This window comes from Chelonoidis abingdonii, chromosome 2, assembly GCF_003597395.2.
Source record: "Chelonoidis abingdonii isolate Lonesome George chromosome 2, CheloAbing_2.0, whole genome shotgun sequence".
Classification (NCBI taxonomy): Eukaryota; Metazoa; Chordata; order Testudines; family Testudinidae; genus Chelonoidis; species Chelonoidis abingdonii.
In genome coordinates this window covers 148,465,736-148,492,575 of record NC_133770.1, presented here as the reverse complement: position 1 = coordinate 148,492,575, position 26,840 = coordinate 148,465,736, and the positions used below count along the sequence as shown (strand labels likewise).

The window sequence follows — 26,840 nt, the reverse complement described above, 5'->3', positions numbered from 1 at the left end:
AACATGTGAGACCTAGATGTAACATCCTTTCAGACACCTGTAATAATAGTCTGAATGAGTTGCTGCCAAGACTTTGCCTTTTGGCAATTTACAGTATTTAGGGCAAACCAGGCAGTGGCTATTTAAATGGAAAAGAGAAGTGTTAGAACAGGAAGAGTGACACTGTTCTTTCTGAATACACTTTTGGCATCAAGCTTAAACGATCCTCCCTCCCATAGTATAACCCCACTCTTCCTCCTACAGAGCTGAGCACAGTATTAGATGTGCGTAGTACACTCCAAAACAGGGCATGTTTCTTCATTGTTTTTATTCCTCTTTCCAGTGGAGGAGTGATTCAGGCCATCTCAGAGGTATAAATACTCATCACTGACACAGAGATGGAAATTGTATTTCAACAGACTGATGCTTGAACTATATGCTTGTTAGAAAAGAAAGCACCATTTTCTTGCAATGCATTTTTACCTGTGCCTCTTCAAATAGAATAAATTATGAAATGCCTACATGGGAATATCTGCAGCTTTCTAGTTTGTAAAGAGAAAATTCTGGAATGTATTTTAAACCAAGAACAAAAAGACACAAATTATCTGAGGGAGAAAAGAAAGTCTTTTAAAGAGAGTAAAACTTTCCAAACTTAGGACTTCACTAGTTGTCCCTCCAAAGATTGAAAACAAGTGTTTTTGCCTGTAACATTTCATTAATTTCACTTCAATCAAGAAAATATCAGATGAGAAGTGTCCAAGTAGTCTATGTGACTACCAGAATCTAGCCTGTTTAAACCTCCCAAGCTCTCCTCTAGTTCCTTGAATGGAAGGGTGTCTACAACAGCAGGTCTAGGTTAGAAAGGCATGGAAATCAGCAATTATCAGCTCTGCCATTTTGTCCTCCCTTACCTCATAACTCTTCTGTGAGGGTCTTGCAGGGCTCCTACTCTGAGGGGCTTTATCTAATCAGGGAAACTCAGTAAAATAAGATGAATCAACTGAAGCAGTGAAGTTAATGTGCATAAATTCAAGAGTATGAAACCCCCATGGGGATGCCCTCATACAGCAATAAAGTGGTTTTACTGGACAAGCCCTGAGTGAGGAAGGTTTGAGGCTGGCTAGGGTGCTCTCCAAGATGTGATAAATTCTTCCGAAAGAGAATCCGGTTTGTTACAGCCACATATACTTCTTCCCTCTTTATTACATGTTTTGGCACTCTCAAATAAATGTATTTCCATGGGCAACTACAGTCATGTTCACCCCTGGTAATTAGGACATATATAAAACAGGTACTTGGTCACCTGTAGGAGCCAGGCTGTTCAAGAAGCAGTGGCAGCTGCTAGGCTGGGAAACATTGCAAAAGCTCCTTGCCTTCAGTGGATTTCCTGAGATCTAAAAATTAAGGGGATGTAACAACCTTCCTCTGGAGAGCTTCTGTTCATCAACCCCCTGATGAAGACCCAGATGCAGGGAAGGGCCAAAATGGAATTCCATGTGTGCAGACCCCAATTCAGTAAATGACTTAAGCATGTGCTTAAGTTTGTTTGCAGACATTGGGCCTTGAGCATATGCTTAAAGTTATGCACATAGTGGTTTGCTGAATAGGGTTGGACTTATGTATGTACCTAAGCGCTTTGCTTAATTGGGCCCTTAAACGGAGTAGCACCAGTGTTTCTGCAAGCACATCTCGCTCCAGAATCTTTTCATTTTCTAACAGGCTCCAGAAAAATACAACTGAAACACGGCCATTCTGTTTACAAATGTCCCTGTATTGATGAACTTATGTTGGATAATCAAGATGTCTGTTGTGTAGGTTTGTCTTATTTTGTGCTCAGATATATTGTTTTACTGGTAGCTTTGGTCAAACAGTGTACACTAAACATTTCTAATACATTCAGACATTGTATTGTTTACTGCCTAGATTTTAAGAAGAGGGAAAATTTCTCTCATCATGTGATTCTCAGAAGATAGTGGTTTGTTTCATAAACTTTTAATGATCCCTGAGAAGTATTTGACAGCTAGTTATGTTAATTGATTTATACTATTTAAAGACCTCAAGGTGAACATTCTACCTTCCTAAATGATCTGTACAGAACAATTGGAATGGATGAATTACCTGTAGAATTGCTTGATAGTATATGTGACCATATGTCGTCCTGGAAAAAGCTTAAATTGAGACTCCATTTTGAGATTTTGTTCAAAATCACATCAATTTCTTCGTAACGGCTTAGTTCTGCTTCTGGTGTACAATATACAAGATAGCAATGTCTGCATTTAAATGAATGTATGAAATCACTGCATATTCAACAAAGTATTGATCTGCTAGCTGGGCAAAAAGGTTACAGCATTGTAGATCATATAACCCCAGTCAATTATTTTAGTATAAAAAGGTTTATATATAATATAAAATTAAATTAAAACAAATATAAAGAGAAACCTAAGCCTTTGCTTCTGACTATCTTAGAATGTAGGATAGGAAGGGAGCTTAATAAGTAGGCCCTCCTAAATTCACAATCCTTTTTGGTCAATTTCACGGTCATAGGATTTTAAAAATCATAAATTTCAAAATTTCAGATATTTAATTCTGAAATGTCATAGTGTTGTAACTGTAGGAGTCCTGACCCAAAAGGAAGTTGTGGGATGTGTGGGTCAGGTTATTGTGTGTGTGTGGATTCTCGGTTTTGCCACCCTTACTTCTGTGCCACTTTTGGGGGCGGTGCTACCTTCAGAGCTGGGCAGCTGGAGAGTGGTGGCTGCTGGCTGGAAGCCCAGCTCTGAGCACCAGCACAGAAGTAACCAGCAGCTTCCCATCCAGCTCTGAAGGGAGCAGCACAAAAATAAGGGTAGCGTAGTATGGTGTTGCCAGCCTTACTTCTGAGCTGCTGCTGGTGGGGTCCCCTTCAGATCTGGGTGCCTGGCCAGCAGCTGCTGCTCTCTGGCCACCCAGCTCTGAAGCCAGCGCATAAGTAAAGGTGGCAATACCATGACACTCCTGACAATAACTTTGCATCCCCATGACCTCCTTTTGGGTCAGGATCTCTGGTTTGAGAAATGCTGGTCTTCCCCATGAAATCTGTATAGTATAAGGTAAAAACACACAAAAGACCAGAATTCATGGTCCGTGATGCATCTCTCACAGCTGTGAATTTGGTAGGGTCCTATTCATAGGTTATCTACACTGAGGCAGGACTAAGTATTATCTAGACCATCTCTGTTAGGTGTTTATGGAACCTGTTCTTAAAAACCTCCAGAGATGGAGAATCCACAACCTCCCTAAATAATTTGTTCCAGTGCTTAACTACTCTTATAGTTGGTAAGTTTCTCCTAATGTCTAAGCTAAATCTCCCTTACTGCAATTTAAGCCTATTACTTCTTGTCCTGTCCTCCATGGTTAAGGAGAATGATTCATCACCCTCTTCTTTATAACAACCTTTTTACACACTTGAACACTGTTATTGTGTCCCCTTTCAGTCTTCTCTTCTCCAGACTAAACAAAACCAACTTTTTTCAATATTTCCTGATAGGTCATAATATCTAGTTTTTAATCATTTTTGTTGCTCTCCTCTGGACATCCTCCGATTTGTCCACATCTTTCTCAAAGTGTGGTGCCCAGAACTGGGCATAGTACTCCAGGTGAGGCCTTATCAACTCCAAGCAGAGCAGAAGAATTACTTCTCCTGTCATGTTTACAAAACTTTCTAATACATCCCAGAATGATGTTTGCTGTTTTTTTTCAACAATATTACATTGTTGATTCATATTTAGGGTCTGAGGCACTAAAACCCCCAGATCCCTTTCTGCAATACTTCTTCCTAGGCAGTCAGTTCCCATTTTGTAGTTGTGCAATTTGATTATTCTTTCCTAAGTGTAGCACTTTTGCATTTGTCCTTATTGATTTTTTTTTCTATTTATTTCAGATCATTTGTCCAATTTGTCAAGATAATTTTGAATTCTAATCATATTCTTCAAAGTCCTTGCAACCCTTTATTTTTAAACACACACACATTTTTAGTTCTACTGGTATAACCTTAGTAATGTGATGTATATTTTTTAATTCTTGGGTGGTGGTGGTGGGGTGTGTGTGTGTGTGTGTGTTTAAGCCAAAAATTGACTGTTAGGTTTATTTAGGTGTAATACTGCCCTGTCCCTATGCAGAGGCTGAAGAATTTGCTTTCTTTCATCTTCCTGTGCTTTGCACTTATTGATAACTCATATGTTCCTTTCATATGTAATATATTTTTTATGTTCATTGAAATCGTCCTTAGGATGACTTACTGTACTCTATATGTTATGCCTCTCACTTCATGTCTCCTGCTGTTTGTAGACATTTGAATTAGAGTTATACTATGTAAAATAGTAAAATCAAGATTTTACGGTATGTAATCTCACTTCTTATAAGCAAGACTTGGTTTTCATTGTCATGAGTTAAAGGGCAGGTTGAAATATCCTGTAAAATATCTTATTCTATAGCTCTGGTGTATATGTAAAATTCCCATTGACTTTGGTTATATGCATGTAGCAATGGCGGAATCAGTGATAACTTTATCTATAATTCCTCTATGTATCTGATCTACCTGGCAGCTGACATTTTGGGGTTTTGGGGGCTTTTTTACATCACTTCCTTTCTGATGTACCATGCTGTTTCCTTAATAAAAGTCCACTATATCAGTCGTTACAAAATAATACAGATTCTGTGGGCTCTGTTCTCAACTGTAAGTACTGGATTCCAGCCACCTCCAGGATATTCTTTGTTATTTTGTAGGTGGCTGCAAGTAGTTTCATCTTCAGTCTCTCATTTGCTATTTGATAGTGGATTTACAGTATATTATGGACTGTTATATAATTTAAAGAGACTAAATGCCACCCACAGGACAATACAGATTATTATTTCACACGGTAAAGGTATGTTTTGCAGGTAATTTTACTACATATACTGGGTGCCATGTGTGAACTCTCAACTAATGTTAAAGAAAAAACAACCATTATAATCTATCACTATATAAAAATAATACTTATTTATGCCTGTCTTTTTTTTCTTTTCTTTTTTTCTATTGCATCTTATAGACTGTAGTCTTCTTAATCAGTGAGGTGGTCAGGGCTGGGACTCTCTCTCACCATGTACAGTGTCTAGCGCAATAGTGGCCTTGATGTCAGATATGGCCTTTAGGCATTACTGTAATTCAAATAATAAATTATAATAATTAGCAAGTGCAACAAAATGTATCGACTCTAGTTATGGACTCACCCCATCTTTCTCTGAATCCCATGACATCTCATTAAACTAATCAGGATTCAGTTGAGTCTACAGTTGGATGGGAAATAAACAAGAAACATTTGAGGGCTTCTAAAAATGGTGTTGATTCAGTAAGTGGCCCTTTTCCTTCTGAATCAGAACTGAACCAGTGGTCCAACATTCTATCAGGAGTTGTGCTGTTGGAGGTGTTATATTTCAAATGAAATGTAAAAGCAAGAAGCAATAACCTTTTGAGATTGTTAAAGATAATGTCACAAAAGCAGAGATTTTACTTGGTATTCTTGCCAAACACTCCCTTGGTTATTCATATTTTGTTAGTCAGGGTCTGTATAAATAAAGTTGGGGTCCCTAGCAAATGCATACAAATGGGGCATATATTTCAAACCCAGTATTCAGTCTCTGACCTTCTCCCTCCATCTAACCTAAACTGCTATGTTATGAAAATTGTGTGTGGCAGAGGGGAACAGAAGGAGTGTGTGGGGGGAGGATGGAGGGGTATGAAAGGAGGCTGGAGGAAAGTCCTGTAAATGCTAAAAGGGGTAGAAAATAACAAACAACATAAGTGCAGTCACAGTGGTGGGATGGGCTAGCTGCCCCTGATACAATCCTGTCTGAAAATTTAGGTGTGTACCTGGCTGGCTAGCACCTCCTGCTGCTCATGACAGTGCGGCCACATTTCTAGTTTTAGTGTGTTAGCTTGAGTAGAGCTTATGCAGGCATGTGCACCAAAACTGGAAATTAAACCACCAGTTCCAGTGTACAAAGACTCTCTGTTTGGGGTAGGAGCCGCTCATGCATCACAAGGGAGCTTAATTGTTTCTTACAGCCATCTTATACGATGGGCGGTAATTACACCCATGAGCTTCAATGATGTTTTGCCCAACTCACAACAGTATATATTTTCTAATTATTTTTTTATTTTCTAATTAATTTCCTAATTAATTTTCAATATAAATAATTGATATCGTTGGCACAGGGTTGTTATTTTGTTATGACTGGGCACGGTGATCACAAGCTCACAAATGGGCATTGGGGTTGGTCCACAAGACACTCTATTAAGAGTTGACTCACATTGTGGAAAAAGTGTAAGGACCCTTGCCCTAGTCATCTGTAGAGCTGCACGCAACTTATTTGCTGGGTTGGGCCCATTTTTTCCTATTTTAAATCATTTGCAAACAGATGAAGGGCTAGATTCTCTGCTGGTAGAAATGAGTAAATTTTTGAAGTCCAGGGACCTAAATGTATTCACATCAGCAGAAAATTTGCCCCAGTAACTTTTACAAAACTTAATTACTGGTAAGTATTTAGCAGATAGATTGTATAAATATAGTATGGCCAATGGGATTGTTCAGAAACTGTAGTGAGTTCTTTGGATATTTGACATTTTTAATTCTCTGTTCATGCTGTGTGATCATATCAGGCTGTTCCTGTCTGCATATGCAATGCTCCATTCCCATTTGTATGGAAATTACCCTTTTCTGTTCTCAAACTGTATGAGAAATCTCTTTGAGAAAGAGAGAGAGCAAGAGGGCCCTACTAAAAAGACACACAAAGGGGATGAGAAGAAGCTGTTCAGGGGCACTCCTACTATAAGCAAAACGAGCGTAATTTGTGTCACAGCTGAATGTTTAGGTTAGTGTCAGAGCATAGCAATGTGCAGCAAAGAAACAGCAATCTTTTGGGGAAACACTAATTGGAAAAGCAGAAGTTCAGGGAATATGCTGGGAAGAGTATCTGAGTACAGAGCAGGGCTGGGTAAGCTTTCTTTGGCTTCCTTTAAGTACTGCTCCCCAAGCAGCAGGCATCCACTCAGCAGGCAAAGCAGCAGCAGGTGTTGCAGATGTCATTCCATGTGGAGGGCGGAGAGGGGATGTCTGTGGGCACCTAGCTCCTGTCCCATAGCCTCCTTTGTCCTCTCCCAGCTCCTCCTGGGTGGGCACAGCCGTTCTGCAGTCTCTTGATCATGACAACCCTCCTCCCCAGCCCATGACGCCCAGGGTAGTTGCACACGTTGCCCATCCATAAGTCCGGCCCTGGTAGAGAGACTATTTTCCAATCACAGAAGTAGAAGGATACAAGTATAGTTGATATATTTGGACAAGAGTGTTCTTTTATGAATGACTCATTGGGATTAGTGGGTTTCTAATGCTATTTCTTCCCATCAGTACTGGCCTCTGTTTCTTTCTGATGACAACAGCCAAGTTGGTGACCTTCTTACCTGTCAGCAGTGTCTTGTGAATTCCCTTGTAGATGCAGTAACTTGGGTCATGTGTAGAGAGATTCCTAAAGAACAGTAGACTCCTGGCATTAATTCCCCTCTTCTCTATCTGCTCATATTTCAGGCAACCATCCTTTGTGTTCTGAACATGCTGTTTGGTTCATTATTGTTTAGTCATACTGTCATTCTTCTCAAATAGTTATTTCCAGGGATGTGTCAAGAGTTTGCAAGTGGAAAGTTCAGAGGCAAGGAAACAACTTGCAGTTGCTGGGTGCTTTGATATATAATTTCTAGGGCTATTAATTAGTCATCCTTAACTCATGCGATTAAGTCAAAAAATTAATTGTGATTAAAAAAATTAATAGCGGTTAATCACAATTTTAATTGCACTGTTAAACAATAGAATACCAATTGAAATTTGTTAAATATTTTTGGATGTTTTTCTACATTTTCAAATATATTGATTTCAATTACAATGCAGACTACAAAGTGTACAGTGCTCACTTATTTGTAATAAAAATACTATAATTTTCACTGTAAATATGATGAAAAAAATAGTATTTTTCAATTCACCTCATACAAGTACTATAGTGCAATCTCTTTATTGTGAAACTGCAACTTAGCAATGTAGATTTTTTTTGTTAAGTAACTGCACTCAAAAACAACACAGTGTAAAATTTTAGAGCCTACAAATCCACTCAGTCCTCCTTCTTGTTCAGCCAATCACAAGACAGACAAGTTTGTTTACATTTAGAGGAGATAATGTTACTGACTTCTTATTTACAATGTCACTAGAAAGTGAGAACAGGTGTTTGCATGGCACTTTTGTAGCCAGCATTGCAAGGTATTTACATGCCAGATATGCTAAACATTCATATGCCCCTTCATGCTTCGGCCAACATTCCAGATGACATTCTTCCATGCTGACGCTCTTTAAAAAAAAAATGTGTTAATTACATTTGTGACTGAATTCCTTGGGGGGAGAGTAGTATGTCTCCTCCTCTGTTTTACTCGCATTCTGCCATATATTTCATGTTATAGCAGTCTCGGATGATGATCCATCATATGTTGTTCATTTTAAGAACACTTTTGCAGCAGATTTGACAAAATACAAAGAAGATTGTGAGATTTCTAAAGATAGCTACAGCACTCAACCCAAGGTTTAACTATCTGAAGTGCCTTCCAAAAACTGAGAGAGATGAGGTGTGGAGCATGCTTGCAGAAATCTTAAAAGAGCAGCACTAGGATGTGGAAACTACAGAACTCGAACCACCAAAAAACAAAATCAACCTTCTGCTGGTGGCATCTGACTCAGATGATGAAAGTGAACGTGCATCCCTCTGCACTGCTTTAGATAGTTATCAAGCCGAAACCTCATTAGCATGGACACATGTCCTTTGGAATGGGAGCTGACGCATGAAGAGTCATATGAATCTTTAACATATCTGGCATGCAAATATCTTGTGACGCTGTGACACAGTGCCATGTGAACACCTGTTCTCACTTTCAGGTGACATTGTAACCAAGAAATGGGCAGCATTATCTCCTCCAAATGTAAACAAACTTGTTTATCTGAATGACTGACTGAACAAGAAGTAGGACTGAGTGGACTTGTAGGCTCTATAGTTTTAAATTGTTTTATTTTTGAATGCAGTTATTTTTTGTACATAATTCTACATTTGTAAGTTCAACTTGCATCAAAGAGATTGTATTATAGTACTTGCATGAGGTGAATTGAAAAATACTATTTTATAGCACAAATATTTATAATAGAAATAAATATAAAGTGAGCATGGTACAGTTTGTGTTCTGTGTTGTAATTGTAACCAATATATTTAAAAATGCAAAAAACATCCAAAAATATTTAAATAAATGGAGTTCTATTGTTTAACAGTGCGGTTAATCACATGGTTAATCACGATTAATTTTTAATCGCACAATTAATTGTGATTAATTGTTTTAATTGCTTGACAACCTTAATAATTTTATAAATATGATAGTATTTATAAAGCCTTGGGGCTTTTGTGTGGATTGTCTAATGTTTTGTACAGCAATTTGATAATGGCACATGCTATGTGTGTGTGTGTATAGAATCAACCTAGAGAAAAAGGGAGTGTGTATGTGTGTGTACATTGATGCTATATATCAGCTTGTGCTCTGAACTACACCATTGAAAATCTGAAATAGCTCCATTTCAGCCAGTGGACTTACTCCAGATTTCCATTGTTGTAACGGAGATCAGATTCTAGACCCATATACTGTAACAAAAGTTTAATGATTTCAGTGCCATTCAATTCCTAAACCCCTTTTCAAAAGTATACTATCAAGTGGGCAAAGAAATAACAGAGAGAAGGAAAAGAACAATAGGTAATGGAAGGAGAGCTATTATCATTATATCCTCTAGAAACCAATATATTTTAAAAATATGGAACCATGCATATCCATCTATGGTTAATTCATCAATCCACTGCTAATTTACTAACAAGTCAGTGTAAGGGGCTATGGGTATAAACTGGCATACAAGGAGGCAGAGGGATGTAGCAGGAAAAGCACCTAACAGGAGGCTGCTTAGTTTAACTTATGGTTTCTTAAGTTCTCCTGTTAGTAATGTTTACTCCTACATCAGTCTTCTGCCCTTGGGGCTGGATTCTGATTGTCTTTTTGGGACTGCGTATGTAAAGAGAGGAGCCTCCAGTAACCTTCCTCCTGTGCATTTATACAAAGTCCTCCCACAACAGCCATCCTCATGCTTATGGGGATGCTTAGTAGTATTCCTTCTGTAAAGCAAGTTACCAAAAAAGGGGACAAAAATGACTTGAATGCTAAGCTCTGTTCTCCCCCGCAACCTCCACTTAGGTCTAGCACATGCACTGACCTAATGGATGCAACAAATTATGCATGGAATAGTATGGACGAGATTGTGCTTGCTTTAAATTGCTCAGGAATGAGAGGTTAGATACTGCCCTGTAGATATATAGACACAGAAGTGGGTTGTGTCAAACAATAATTCCTTAGTTACTGGCCCAGTTACAACATGTTTCGAGGAGACGATGGATTTCCTTATTTGAGAGAGAAGTGTTGACCGGAGCTTGTCAAAATTTTCTGAATGTTGATGTTTCCAAGAAAAACAGGATTAAAATGTCATAAAATGTATCCAGTTCTTCAGCCAGTTCTAAGTGTTGACAACTCTGTTGGGGTGTCAAATGATATTAACTCTTTCAGAGAGACAAGGTGGGTGATATGGGCAGCGGATAAAGCTTCCCCTCAGGGAGACTAGCTCCCTGCAGTGCCTCTTTTGCCCATGGCCTTGCCCGCACTCTGCACCCGCCCTGCTCCCTCCCCTATTCAGCCTCTTCCCCACTCACCAGTCCCTCTTCCCCTTCCCCCCATCCCTCCCCGCTCGCCCCCCCCACTGCTTGCTGGTCCCTCCTTTCCCACCCTTCCCCTCTTGACCCCCTCCCTGTTTGCCGTGTGCCTTCCTCCTCTCCTTCCCCACTCCCCACTTGGCCACCCCACTCCATGTAAGGTCCCTCCTCTCCTCTCCCTGCTTGGCTTCCTGCTGCCACTTGATGCATCCCTCCTCCCACCAGAGCAGGGACCGGTGAGCAGCAGCGGGGGACCAAGGGGACGGGAGTGAGGGAGGAGGGACCAGCAAGCAGCAGCAGGGGGGCTGAGCGGGAAGGGTGCTGAGTGGGGAGGAGGGGAGGAAGTGATGAGTGCTGGCGGGGACCTCCAGAGACGGGGATGGAGGGTGCTGGAGAGGAGCAGCCAGGCAGAGAATGCTGAGCTTTTATATGCACCATGCAGGTTCCTGGGTGGCTGAGGAGGTGGTGTCTGCTGCTCAGCTTCCTGGGTTCATCAGTAACCACCCTGGGGAATCCAAGCGACCTGGGAAGCTGAGTAGCACATATCGCCTTCTCAGCTGTCCAGGTACCTGCATGGTGCAATAAGCAAAAACTTCCCACAGAAGCCCACTCCCAATAGAGAGGGAAAGAGGCAGGACCACCACAGCCCAGAAGTCTGGTGGCAGGGTCGGTTATTGACCTGAATTTGATGGGTTAGTTTTTAGGGCTTACCACTGACCACATTCAACCAGAAGATTTATAGGTTTTTATTCAATTTAGACTATAGCGTTTAAGAACTCAGAGTTCTATATTGTGAGAGGATATTAGGGGTGCTTGGCAAGAACACGTACACTGAGGACAATACCACATTGATAAACTTTGTATTGACATTAACGTAAAAATAAGGAATGCAATGAAACTTTTAACTGCAAAAGAGTAAAAGAATTTCAAAATTTCTGGTGGTAACATTTTTATTATATGTACCTTAACTTAACATACTTACACAGTGATCCCTGAAGGTGGAATTTTATCTGGAATAAAATTACCACCAACCGAATGGTGGCAGGGGCCCAGAGGCAGACCCTCTATTAAATGGGTTCATCAAGTCTGTTCAGATGTTGGACTCTTGGCCCGACAAACCCTTGCATCAGTACATGAATGGACCAAATGGCAAATGATCACTATGGCCGACCGTTGGGCTAAGCGTTGAAGAAGAAGATGCATTGTGAAATTAAATTAGCCTGATCTCTTTTCATGAGTTATTTATGGGACTGCCAAAATAAAACATTTAACCTAAAAGTATGTGATCATCTTAGAGTTGGTGAAAGGTACTTGGAATCAGGAAAACAGTGCCACTGCTCTTAAGACAGTAATAAACAGTTATTGAGTAAGCCCTCCTTGATAGAAGGCTAAAAGACTGAACAAATTAAAAGCTGACTGGATACATTTCTTTCACAACTTTGCAGCCACAAGGATAGTTATTCAGCAAAATGGATAATGTATAATGTAGTATCCTCTAGGGCAGTGCTTCTCGAAGCTGTCCGCCACTTGTTCAGGGAAAGCCCCTGGTGGTCCGGGCTGGTTTATTTACCTGCTGTGTCCGCAGGTTCGGTCGATCGAGGCTCCCACTGGCCGTGGTTCGCTGTTCCAGGCCAGTGGGGGCTGTGGGAAGCGCAGCCAACACATCCCTTGGCCTGTACCATTTCCTGCAGCTCCCATTGGCCTGGAGCAGCGAACCACAGCCAGTGGCAGCTGTGATCGGCCAAACCTGCGGGCGCAGCAGGTAAACAAACCGGCCTGGACTTCCAGAGACTTTCCCTGACCAAGCGGCGGCCTGACTTTTAGAAGCACTGTCCTAGGGTCATGAATAGTGCGAATAATATGTATTAAAAGGTAGGAAAATATCAGCATTGAATGAAAAATAATGGAGAACAAATAAAAGAGAAAGCTCCTCATCTTTTTGTTGTTGTTAGAAAGATAAAAAGGCTGAACAAGCCTCAGCAAAAGCTAGCTTTAAGTAATATTCAGTTCAGCACCAGCTATGGAATATTGCCTGCAAATTCACTGTGTTCCTTAATTGAAAACACGGTTGCCAGTTACAGCTGTGGTCAAATAAAAGCAGCAACTAGAAAATAAATGGTAACTTCTGTCTCCAAGGAAATCCTAGCCTATAACTCGCAATTCTGTCATCCATTTTCTAATGCACCAGATGCTTCCAGTAAGAGTAGAAAAATTACTTTTATTGTCTGACATATTTCCAATACAGAAATTGTATGTGAAACTTCTTGGATTATCTGCAAATGACAGTGAGGCCTCAAAATCTGTTGTCTGTGCTACAGAATAGCAAGAAAGAAAAGGAGTTGCAATTTATTCCAGAGCAATGTGTTTGCATACTGTGCAGACAATACGCCACATAGTTCTGGCAAAGCAAGCGAAGGACACTTAAATTGTGGCATCAAAAGAAAAGAAATATTCTGCCAGTGGGGTGTTCTCATAATACACTATGTTGGGAAAACAGTTTGCTATGGTGCTGCACTTCACGTCACTGAAATGAAAAAAAGAGAGAATTCTGCATATGGCCAAAATGTGCATGTCAAAAAATTTAAGATGCCTCAATTTTTGGGTCCCAAAACTCAGACACACAGATATACACAAGCTCTGAATTTCAGAGATATTGAGCACCCAGGATTCCCATTGAAGTAAATAGGAAACACTTATGCTCAGCACTTTAAGAAAATCAGAACCTAGATATTGTAAGATGGCCATCCCCGTCCCTAGGCTTCACTGCCTGACCTGCAGCCTCAGTAACAACTTCAAAGCACTGCCTACACTGCTATTTTTAACATGATAGCATGAGCCTGAGTCTATTGACCCTGGCTGGGAGGCTTGCTGCCATGTGCTGTGTAGACCTACCTCAAAGTTCCTGTTGTGTTTGATACCCCCACACAGTACAGTGCTAGATGGCAAACAGATTAGAGCCACAACTACAGGTGAAGCTCTGTCCACCACTCACTGTTGTGCTGCCCATTAAACAGTTAGGCAGACACAACAGACTTATCTTAAAAATAACTTTCTACCCTCTGAAGGACTCTGTCTTGTGCAGAATCATTCTGCTCCAGCACACCACACAAGAATGCCAAAGTCTGCAAACTGCTCCAAGGGTCATTCTACCAGATAGGTTATGAAACTCACAATGGTTAAGTAATTTAATTAGCAAATTATTTCTACTAGGTTTCTCACTGTTCTTTTGCTCTGTGTTCCTTGTGTAAAGTATACAGATTGGAGAATTATTATGAGTTTGAGTTTTATTAACCAAAACACTTTTTTGAAAGCAAATGAGAAATTTTCAATAAGCAAAGTCAAAATGTTAATGTCCACAATATCAAAAATAAAACTCAAGATGGGATCTTATAATTTTCAAGAGATAATAAATCAGTCTGAATTAATTCAAAGTCTTATCACAATCTTATCACAAATTTTTATTCTGGTTTTATACTAGTATAGTCAGGTGACTTTTGTGTCTACATGGCAATATGGAGCTGTAAATATAGATTTTTATTTAGTTCCAGTCAGATTTCTATGTCAGTGGAATTATGGGACTGCTTGTGTCAGTACAACTAAAGAAGAATTTATAATTTAGACAAGATATTTAATTATTGAAAAATGTCAATTCATCAAAATGCCCTTGCTAATGTTATATTCATAGCCAAGCTTTGCCACTCATACATGTAAGACGATTGCACATCAAATGCAAAACAAAATATGCATGTAATAATTTTGACACTATTCTAATTTCTCCAGAGTTTCTCCAGTACTGTAAGCTCTTTATCCAAAGGTTCAGTGGTAAAATCTTTAGCTTACAAGCCAATTCAAAGCTTTTTCCTCTTTTTGTCACAGACTCCAGAAATTCTCTTGATCACAAAATCCATGTGAGTTTTAAGATGAAGTCTTTGAAATGCTCAGGGTTTAGGGTTTCTTGCAGTGAACTTTTGCTGTAGAGGAGCATAGTTATCTATTACAAAGAGTAGTATGCTTAATTAGTGTAATGAGTTTCTCTAGCCTCAAAGATTTTGTCTACTTATAACTTCTAGGTAACTATGATTAAACATGTTAGTGAAATACACATCATCATACATTTTGGTCACTCAGAGGTTTTTTATTCAGGTATGTACTTTCTAAGAAGCATGCCTAGCTCATAACCAAGTCAACACTAGGGTAAACAATGAAGGTATTTTTATCAGTTGGAATTGGCATGAAGGTGGGTTTTCCAAATGAGTTTCACAGTTGCAATGGCTGATTGCCTGAGATAAAGAATTGATTCACTCAAGGTAGTGGTTTTTGTCTGTATTCCATAGAAGTTTCCCTAGACAGAATTTTAAAAAATTGAATTAATAGACTACATGTCATAGGAAGACTTTGGTTGTTGACAAACAGAGGATGCTCTCGCTAGCCAGCTGATGACAGTTCCACTCTCAGTCTCTTGTCCAGGTGTTTAGGCTTCAGGAAGCAATGTGTTGAAAATTACGTATCACTATATGTTTTCTGTTGGGTGGCACAGCCCAGTTCCTCCTCTTGCCAGAGTTGATGTGGTTGAATCAAAAAGGGACTCGTGCTTCTGGTGAAGATTTGAAATGTCCAACCAGGATAAAAGTTGGGTATTCTTTATCATTTGGTGAGAAAACAAATACTCTTTTATGTCTTCTCCTATCTTTGTGCAAAAAATCTTGTGGCATCTCAGTTTGTATATGATATGTTGTGCCAGACATTGAATATCTGCTAGCTTAGCTCCAATGTGTAACCTACTTCCCAAGTTACTTTCCACATGATCTTTTGCAAAATGGTCCTGTGGCCAATTTTGCGTGACTCCAAGCTCTTTTCACCCCTACTCTTAGCTGTCTACAGAAATATCTATTTTGAAGTTAGAACAGAGACTTTGCATGAAGTCTCTTCACATTCCATAATGCTTCTGTCCTCATTTAGTAGTTCATCATACAGCAGTATAGAGTCACTTGACTCTTTATTTGTTCCATCTATATTCCAATAGAGTATAATTACTGAAATAAGACAAAGCAGCTCTATACACCTCCTTACTAGTACTTGATTATCACCTATACCTCAATGATAAGGTTAATAGTATCATTTCATATGCAAAATAATCCATGCAACTGCCAATCACAGTTAATCAGGCTTTATGATAATTTAGGCCTTAAAACATTTCAGATGGTTCACTTTAAAGAGTTACACTTTACATTGAAACACACTATTTGACTGTTTCAGCTTCTTTAATACAAAGTAAATACTTTGTATATATACCTTTGTTATCATCATCACTCACATAACCACATTGGTCATTGGGGCACCATCACTGATGAGCAATCAGTCAATTTCCTTCACCCCATAATGATTGTATGTCAGTGCTTGAGTCTCTGCGAAGACCATTCCTGTCCACTCTTTTATTTTGTCAGTCCCTCTCTTCTGTCTACCTCTTCTTCTCTTCCCCTGTACTGTCCCTTGGAGGATGATCTTGGATAGGCCAGATGATCTTGCTACATGGACGTACCACTTCAGCTTGCGCTTCTTCACGGTCGTCAGGAGATCTTCATATGAAGTGATGATATTGCGGACCTCTTCATTAGTGATGTGGTCAAAGTAGAAGATGCCCAGGATTTTACAGAAGTATCTCATCTCTATGACCTGTATTTTCCGTTCAAGTTCTGCAGTAAGGGTCCATATCTTGCATACATACAGAAAAATGGAGATGACCAATGTGTCAGCAGTTACCTGTTTTTTATTTTATATGTGTATATATACCGATATCCACAGGGTTACACAACCCGACTTACGCAAATCCGCACTTACGGAAAAAGTTCCATAAGCTAGAAGTAGGAGGGTTTTTTTGCATAATTGTCAGGTATACATTTTCCACTTACGCAAAATTTGAGTTACGCAAGGTGTTCTGGAATGGAACGCTTGCGTAAGTCAGGGAGCGTCTGTATATAAACTCTTATTGATCACATTTCTATTTAAAATAAACAGCATGGTATGAACTATTAGCAACACTTTGTTCAGATTGGTTGTGGTCAGCTTGCCTAGGCAAACAAACTTACTCAGACATTGAAGAGATCTGTTATGGAATCCCCTTAAATTGCTTTGATTTCCTTATATATTTTATATATCTTAATGGACATATTTTGCATTCTTTATTTAGTAACACTATAACTTATGATATTGTATCAAACAATATAGTTTGATCTATTATGTCTCTACTATAAATTTATAAGCATAAAACATGAAAGAAGTGAAAGGAAAATTACTTCACAAGTTAGTAAGAATTTGTGAATAAGCATAGCTAGTTAGCTGTTGTAGTTACTCAAACTGTATGAAATACAAATGGCATCTTCTGTTTTACATGTTGTAAAAGCTTAGGCCTAAATCCTGCCAAGAATCCTGGCCTATGTGTGAATGTAAATAGTAATTATTATTAATAACTCCATATGTTTTGTTTCATAACTACCCAGGTGCACCACTGTTTTGACATGGCCTACCTCCCCATAGTGTGTTTTTATACTGGCAGCCTTAATTGCAATTACTGTGTGACTTAGAATCTGACTTTGATGTATCCAGCCACTGTATCAGTCCACAGACTGAGGAAGGTAGAAAGAATGTAGTGAAATTCTTTCTGTCACTGATTTGTTAGTTACTCTGCAATGTTTGTTGCATGCTGCATGTGATGTGCTATCTTATTACTTGCCTGTTTATAGAGAAAGATAATAGAATTCTTGGCACCTGAACCACAAAGTCAGGCTTTTCCTAGGCAGTTGAGTGGTATCACTTGGCTGACACACATGTAATCACAGCTCACCAGCTTGTGGCATTTTCAAACTGTGGCTAGATGCTAGCAGAGACTAGATGAAAGAAGATACTGTGGGTAGGCCAGTAACCAGGCCCTTCAGAAATTAGAGTTGAATTTGCTGCTCTACCACAGACTTCCTGTGTGACTTTGGGGAAATTACAGCCTCTTTTGTCTCAGTTCCCCTATCTGTTTTAAGGATGACAGTACTTCCATACTCACAGAGATGAGGTGTGGAAGAGAAGATAAATAAAGGTTAATAGGTTCTCAGACACTATGTTATCACTGTGGTATTGGGGGCCATATAACTAAGATATATACAGATGGTAGAAGCCGCTTAGCAGAGACTAGGTGAAGTCTAGCTTCTGGGATCAGGATGAAACAAAACTTCTAGACCAGTTGTAGTGGGGAATTCTACCGTGTCTGAAGAGGACGCTCACTGAGTACAGCAGTCACGGTTTTTAGTCAATGATAAGCATCACGCACACACAGTCATCATTCTTGAGGAACTCCCTCTCCGTTAAACTAAGGTATTGTACAAATCAGGGTACATGCAGAAAACATGCACTGCCCCCTTGACATTTTGAACGCTGTGTGACTGCAGACCTGGGATAGAGAGAGGAGCTGGTCAAATGCTCTAACTAGTATCTCTAATGTCTCAGAAACATTACAGTTAGTGTGTAATTTTTCACCACCACAACTGCCCCACACGACATTCTGATGGAAGCTGGTGCTGAAACTGATACTGAAACTGATACTACAAATAGATACAGATTGCAGCCTGTTGTACACTGATTGAGGCAGGCATCCTGGGGTAGGGGGGGTGGGAATAACATGAGATCATGTAATTATAATATTTACACATGAGATGAATTAAGGTTTCATGAACAATCTTAATGTTTATGTTTTATAACCTGAGTGCTTGACATTGCTATTTTAATGGTCTTTTAATAGGTTTTTCTAGATGTAATATACCATAGCGGATATAATATTTAAGGCACAAATGACTGAGTATATGATCCATGCTGAACTCTGATTTATTTTTTAGGTTAACTCTTAAAAATGTTAGAGAACAGATTCCACAAGGCTGACTCCTTTAGCAGAATTTTACTAGTGCGTAGCACTAGCTTCTGCAGTAAAAAGCATGAGGCAAAAAAAGCCAAGAATATAATGTGATTGTCAGCACCTCACTGCAGAATCGTAAGAATTCCAAATACATTTCAACAGCACCGTAAAGACGAGCTCTTAATTTGCCAGGTAAAAGGGTACATTGAAAATGATACAACAAATACAAGAACAAATTGTACAGCCATAGGAAAGTGATACATATTTAAAGAATAAACCAAAAGGAACTGAAATACAAGCCAAAGCTTCAAATTAGTTAAAAAAGCTTATTGGCAAACCACTTATTTTGAGAATCCCTGATTACATTGTAAATATACCAAGAGTCTAATGAAGGACCTGTGGTAACATGAATAACAATGCATACTATACGAAGCATGTATGTACTCTGACGTTCAATAATTGTGTTATGCTAATAAATCATTGTAAGGATACAAATATATCCTTTTAAGAAATTTTCTAGAAGTGCTGTCATCCCCAATTTACCCTCTTAAAGTAAGGTTTCAAACTGTGAGCCTTTCATTTGCCTGTCTGTCTTCACAGGAGAATTTATTCCCTCTCTACCCTCATCTGATTAGCAGGAATGGGAGTCTCCATGCTGCAGGCACTAACACAAGTTTGAGGAGCCAGTATGTAGACACGAATGAACCCTTTATTAAATTACACAGTCTTCTAAGCAGGCACAGTCTCTCAGTGCTCCAATTCTTCATGCTTCAGTGAACTGACTCTGCTCTCTGAAACTGTAAGGTTTCAGCTTGAGCTGCAGATATAAACTCCTGATGAGATTATGGTTTGTTTTTAGATGTTTGGCATGCTTCTGTGCTTATTCTATTTCTCTGATGGGGTTGATAGATGACTAGCAGGGAGAAAGCGCTAGAAAGTACAGACCTGGAGCCCGAAAATTCTTTCTGCCCTGAAGGAAAAGAATGTCTTGTTCATAAATGCTCAGTGTCATTCACTAGAATTCATGCTTCTGGCCAGGAAATCACCTGCAGGACAGAGTGAATGTTAAGCCTCTAGCACTGCAAGTCTTGATGTACCTCTCAATCTAAGTTCCTGACAACATAGCAAAAGAATTTTATGATCTTTCCATTCCCAGAAAAGTCAAAGAACATCAAAGATGGACTGGAACACAATAAGGAAAAAGTAAATGTATTGTTACCAAGATAATGTGCATTTATTTCTAAATTACAGCAATACAGTACATGTTTCTAAATTACAGCAATACAGTGATCCCAATAGATCCACTTGCCTGGATATTTCACTGTAATTATTTGCATATTTCCTTTAGTGAAGTCTCATGCACTATATATGTATCCCATAGAGGCTGAAGATTTGGCAAACCAATTGTGTTGTCTTGGGGATGCACAAATTATACCTACTTTGCTAATATTTTTTCTTCTAATCTAAATCAAGGGTTCTCTCAAGTGAAATTCAGCTGGTGAAACACAAATGAATTCATAATCACTCAACAGCTGTTGCACATAGACTCACAGAATCGTAGGAATGGGAGGGACCTTGAGTCCCCTTCTAGTCCAGACACACTATATTGGTGACTTACATGTATCGTGCGTGAATGTGCATTTGTATGTGTGTTTGAAGTATCACTGAGTGCTCTGTAGTCAATTTAAAGCTATAACCTCTTAATATAAACTCAAAGTTTTTATCTTCACCCTAATTTATCCAAAGAAAAACTCAATATTCCTGACATTTTGCATGCCTCCTCTTTTCAGAGTAGAGTTTTTGTTTGTTTTTTTTCTGGGATATTTGCTAAAAATCAGAAATGCTATTTTAATGTTATGGTATTTTTGAATATTTGTCTATTCTTTTTAAAACACGTATTATTCTTTGGAGTCTTTTTTCCATGGTGAATTGTCCTACAGACTCCACGTTTGTTTTCTTTGATTGACATCGAAGAGAAAGTACTTTATTTGTGGATGGGGTGAGACAAGGTATAAACAAAGCAATTTCCTGCCTTCAGGCTTCATTGCTGAAGCAGCTGCTAGACTGAATCCGAGGAGAAAAGGAATAGATGAAGGTAGGTGAGGTGGGTGGGTGTGGGACATAAATACGGTAGAAAAATAGTTTAGGAGGAGGTGCATGGGGACATACCATGGAGAATCAGGATGGAGCTTAACTCCCCTGTGTCAAAATGAGAAGAGGCAGGAGGACACTGGTGGGAATTCAAGTTTTCAAAATCATGTAGTAGGGGGAACTTTGAATGAGTCAGGAGGTAGAGAACAGAAGGTGGTTGTGGCAGGAGGAATAACTTGTTAGCAAAGAACTTCGGAAAGTATAGATAGTGGGCATAGAAGGAGTGGAATGTATTGAGAGGCTATAGAGGAATCATGTAAGGTTGAGAGGGGATGGCACAAAAGATCCAGAGTACAGAGGTGCACATAAAGGGACAGGCTTTATGGAAATGGTGTTAGGAGATGGGGAACAAGGTATGGACTGGAGTGTTTTAGGGAGCCAGGGTAGGTCATACAGAGGGGATGAAAGGGACTGGATGATTATAAAATCTCAATTCCTTTTCATTTCCTTTAATCACCTACCGATTTTGTGTGTGTGGTTTGGTTATGAGTGTAACATACTTTTGCAAATTTGAGAAGAAAGAGATATAACTGTGTGTATATGGGGGGGTGATAGTGGGTATTGATGGGTTATGGTAGTGAAGGACATACTAGATACCTTATTGTTATTTTAAAGACATAACATGTTTGGGTTTTTCTAAAGGTGTGAAATTTTAGAATGTTTTGTTGTATAAAACACACATACCTATTCTTAACCATGAATCACTGCTAAAAAAAATAGTTAAAATTTCAGTACAGTTCCACCTAACACTCAACAACAATATTACACTCTCTTGACAAAGGTAATAATACTGGCTCAGCATTTTTTTCTCCTTAGAATTTTTTTTCTCTGTTCTATTTTTCAGTTTCTTTCTCCTAACTGGGACATGGATACAATAATGTTTGGGCTTGAAAGGAACATTCATATTATATCGTGCAGCTTTGAAATAGGGGGAAATGAGTTCACCATCCCTAATTAGAAGCATTTTTTTCTGAACCATTCAGTTTGACTGTGTCTAGTTTAGTAGCTAACCAGGCAGACTTTAGTCACCTTTATCCACTTAGGAACTTGAACTGGAGATGGTTCAGAGATATACATGTTTCTTTTATAAATACGTATTATAAACTAACAATTATGAATGTGTCCAGTGCAGTATACAATGTAGAGCCGGTAAGCTTCAGGTAGCAAAATGACCATCTTATTGTCACTTTATCAATTAATTCCTTGATTCAGATCTAGAGAGTTAATTTGTGAACGTGTTTGGGGACATCTCAATTACATGCATCAAAGTAAAATGACCTTTAATGTATAATAAGATGAATGATTAGATTAAAATCCTCCAAGAATTGGTCATTTGGAACGGCTTTTTCTTTTTCAATCATAGGAACTGAAGCTGTGTCAAAAGGACATTTTTTTAAAAAAATGAGGGCAAATTTAGATTCTGAGTATTTACTCCATTGTGTTTTGGAAAAGCCACTTTTATGTGTTCAGAATCTGTTATACAAGCTGCCACTTCACCATGTTGTGGTCTAGCATATCAGAAGAATTTTTCTTTTTCCAGTCTTCATTTTTTTTGTTCTTTGTATTAAAGATGTGGCAAAAAAGGTTCAAATCTCCCAAGTTCCTATGAATTTAGGATTTTCTGAGGCTGATGGAGAGATGAAGCATTTATATATCCATTTACACTGCCATGCCCACTCTGCTAAAGGCTAGCTGACTAGACTCAAGAATTTAGAATTCACTTACACCAATGTAAATTAGTCGTGGCTTCATTGAAGTCAGTGGAATTACACCAGAGGAAAACTGGTATGAGAGCAGAATCTATTCCATTATATGCCCTAACAGAATGGAAACTTTCTCATCATAGAAAATCCCACATAGTTTATCTTAATTCATTATAAGCATTCTCTGACCAGAAGAATATCTTCCTTTGGAATATTCTCAATGTTGTGGTACAGGACTTAGGAACATTATCGAAACTATGTATGGATTATTGTTGCTCAACATCTTGTCAGTGTCATATGTCACTTCACTTTCAGGAAGCTAGAACTCACCTCCAACTTAATTTTTCTCTTATCTATGTGAATGCACAAGCGAACTTTCAAAAAAGTCTGCATTAATCTCTGTACCTCCTTGTTTTGGTTGAAATGTTAAGAATGAGCAGTAATTATTGTGCAGGAAGCTTCTCTTGTGGCATTTCAGAAATATTGAAACCAGGGAGGAATGTTACTTCATGATGGGCATCTCTTTAAAGATTCAAAGGTTCTTTATGATTTGGAAAACTTTTTTGCCTCTCTTGCTGACATATCGTCATGCACACGAGTGCTTATGTCGGTATAACTTATGTCACTCAGGAAGTTGGTTTATTCAAACTGCTGAACGATATAAGTTATATCAACATAGACTGTAATGTAGACATATTAGCGAGAATATATCAAGCTTTTTTTTTTTAACTTTTGAAAATCTGCTGAATTGTACATTTACTTTTTGGAGACACTATTCCATCAGAATTTGAGTATGTTTCCCAGAAATTTCCAGTGGCACTAATAAAGTGAAAACAGTTAGAAGCTGGTAACAGTTTCAGGTTTCTCCAATGATTAGATCAGCTCTCATAAGGTAATGAAGAATCTCAGCTGACTTGCAGTATTTAGTACCGAGCTGGGGATGCCTCAGTGTCATTTGTATCTTCTCATCTAACTCTAAACCAAAAATACCATTTCCCCCCAGTGCCCTTTATTTAATGACATTGCCACTACTAGTTGCAGTATATTAAGCAGAAGGGTTTTGTAGTTGTTGTTGTTATTGTTTTGTATAAGGGACATTTATTTCATTCAAGTAGGTGACCATCAAACTTAATATTACACTTAAAACAGCAGGATGAACTCAATGAGAAGTCTAAGGGGGAGAATCCTACTGTAAACATCCATTAAGCAGCTTAGCCTGCCAAGTTCATGTACATTAGCTAGTTTTGTAACTTTAACAAATTCCATCAGAGCTTTCATTCCACTGACCTAATTTAACAAGAAGGAAATTCAATAATAATCCCTGACACTGAAGCATTATTTCCCAGGAGGAATTTAACAACACTTCTACATCAAATAGTGGTGTGTGAATAGTGGAATATACATACCTATGGGGGGAAAAAAGCAAGAGAAAGAAGAAACTGTATCTCCTTTACACAGGTAATCCAATAAATTTCCATGTTTGGGGAAAATAGTACAATGTATTGAGCATCTCCCAGTATTGGCTCACAGTAATACATTGTGCTGGGAGATGCTCATATTTTATGAGTGGGTTTAAAAATAAATATTATGTAAAACAATAAAATATTTGAAACTCACTAAGGTATAAGAAACTCATCATCAGACTTTTGCAAATTGAAGAAAAAGATTAGTACAGTGGCTTTTTTTTAGAACCCAGAGCAGAGCACGAGAGCACGCAATGAGGTGCATTGTTTGACATTTATGATGACAAACACTTTTAAATTCCTGTAAATTACTGTGAACATGTTTGTGGATGACACCCTTCAAGTCCTTCCTCACAACAAAATATTTTGTGATGTTTGCCTCAGCTCCAGGTAAACCCAAACTCTCAAAGCAAAAGTTAGCTTCTGAATTCCATCTGGTCTTATATTCCAAAATCATGTGAAATTGCCAAGTTTCACATGCTTTCCACCCCAAACCATGAACCAGCCTAGCCTCACTAGAAACTTCTTGGATTGGTGAATTTGAACTAACATGGTCAGTAACAAAACCCCAAGTAAAGGAAAAGTTTATGAAAATTTTACACAGCTTTACTTGGAAGAATCTGAAATGCTTAGGGCTGTATTCATCCATGATGTAAAGCCACTGAAGTCAATAGATTTCTGTCAGGGATCACTGTAGCCAAATGCATTTTTCTAAGGTATGCTAAACAATGTTGTGTCCAAATCAGGGAACTAAAGGAAAACCCACTAAGTTTCTGTATCATTTCAGGGTTTGTTTTTTTTTGTTGCATATGGTAGACTACAGTATATACATATATTGAGGAGCTGCAAGCATTGGCTGTATATTCTTCCTTTACAGAAGAGAAGAAAAAATCAAAAAGAAAATGTAGAGAAAATATATCCGATTGAGAAGAAAAAGCCTTAGGAGCATTCATATACTCTTGCTGCCTAGCAACAGACACCATTTCACCCTTAGCAGAGGCTAGTGGGGTCTGCAAAAAAATATGACGCCAACATTTCTCTCTCACAAATTAACCAGTAAGGAATTAACAAGTTCTACACTTCTGTTCTGGGTGCAGACTGCATTATGTAGGCTATTCAAAGCTGTTCTTATTTCATTTAAGACAAAATACTGTGGAAAGATTATTATTATTATTCCCCAGAAGTGCACTATTAGTGTTCAGAAATGTGCTAGCCCCTTTACTGAATAAGTAAAAGAAAAGATTGTTGAGGAATGTCAATCAAACAGCCCAGTCTTGTTCCCACTGAATTAATGGTAAAGTCACATCTTTTGTGTTCATACAAAATCCAAGTGACTTCTGTTTAGACTTCTGCCAAATTTGGGTGTTAAAAATTAGACATGACACAATAAGTAAGGGTGGAAAACATAAATGTGGGGAATGAGAAGGGAAGGCAAGAGTTACGGTAATAATTGTATGTAGTTACTCATTTTAGTCGTGTATATCTGAGTTCTGTTGGGTGCGGTACTTAAGATACTTATGGGAGTTACAGCAAAAATGAATATTTTTAGGTAGGAGTTGAAGAAGGTGGTAATGGAGGCTTGGCAAAGAGGAACTGAAAGAATAGGGTGCACAAAGTGAGTTTACAAGTAATCCAATGTTCTAATCTTGTTAGCCAGTGGTCTGAAAGACTAATACAAAGCAGTTTTAGAAACCACAGAAATGATGAAACATTAGTTCCCCACTGTTTTATATATTTATTTGCATATAGATAGAGTTCTCTTATTTATAGCTACTAATTTTTGTCTGCTATATTTATGTATATTAAAATAATCTGTAATAATAATTGTATATACTTGAAGTCTGTAATGTACCATTATCATACATAATTATATATCTTTCATTTATACTTAATATATTTCAAAATAGCTTTGGTCAAGTTACAGTGGTGCTTTGGAATGAAATTAAAGATGAAATGTGATTCTAACAAAAAACGTTTGTGTTAATATTCTTTTTTTAAAAATTGTATTTTACATGATTTGCCTGCTGAAACACATCTAAATGAGCCATGCAGACATTTGCTCTGAAGCGTTTGGTAATTTCCAAATTGAATATTTTAAAGTGGAAATCAGCTAATGGTGTCAACAGTCATGAAGAGTGATATGCTGAGAAGGAGCATAGGCACAAGATTGGAAACAGTTTATTTCTGTTTGATGTCAACATAAGATATTGATGGAATCTGCCTATTGTTTCACCATGGTGCTAAATGCTTCTTTGTTGTGTCAGGAAAAAAAAACATAAAATGCTACACAAACCTAAAAAAAACACATTAGAAATGGATTTACTTTTTTTCTCTTTGTAGTAATAGTTGTATACTGAGTGTCAAATTTAAGTATATTGTAAGTGAAAATATTCTGAATTCACAATGACAACATCAAATCAGATCAGGCCGTAGATATTTCGTAATTTTTTTTCTTGCATTTAAAGTTGTTTGCATGCTACCTCAGTTCATTCGGTAAGTACTATATCCTAAGAACTTTCTATATTAAAATGTTTGCTTCTTGTCATGTTCCATTTCTTCTGATGCATATGATGTTCCCATTTGCCATTTAAAGTGCCTTGGGGAACTAGTGTTTCACCATTTCTGTGGTTTCTAAAATTTCTTTGCATTAGTCTTTTCAGGCCTCCGGATAACCAGATTAATAAAACACTGGATTACTTGTAAATCAAATCAGGTGGAAAATATTTGAAGTAAGGGCTACAGTATTTAATATGTAAGTGCTATTAGTATTAAATCCCCTAGTCTACATGAAAAAAACACCCTCAAAGTTCT

At 38.3% G+C, this 26,840-nt stretch overlaps 1 protein-coding gene across 2 annotated transcripts in view; it reads left to right on the top strand.

The window, feature by feature from the left end:
• LOC116820718 (cadherin-10) overlaps positions 1-26,840 on the top strand; it is a 162,339-nt gene that overhangs the window by 22,472 nt on the left and 113,027 nt on the right. The window lies entirely within an intron of this gene.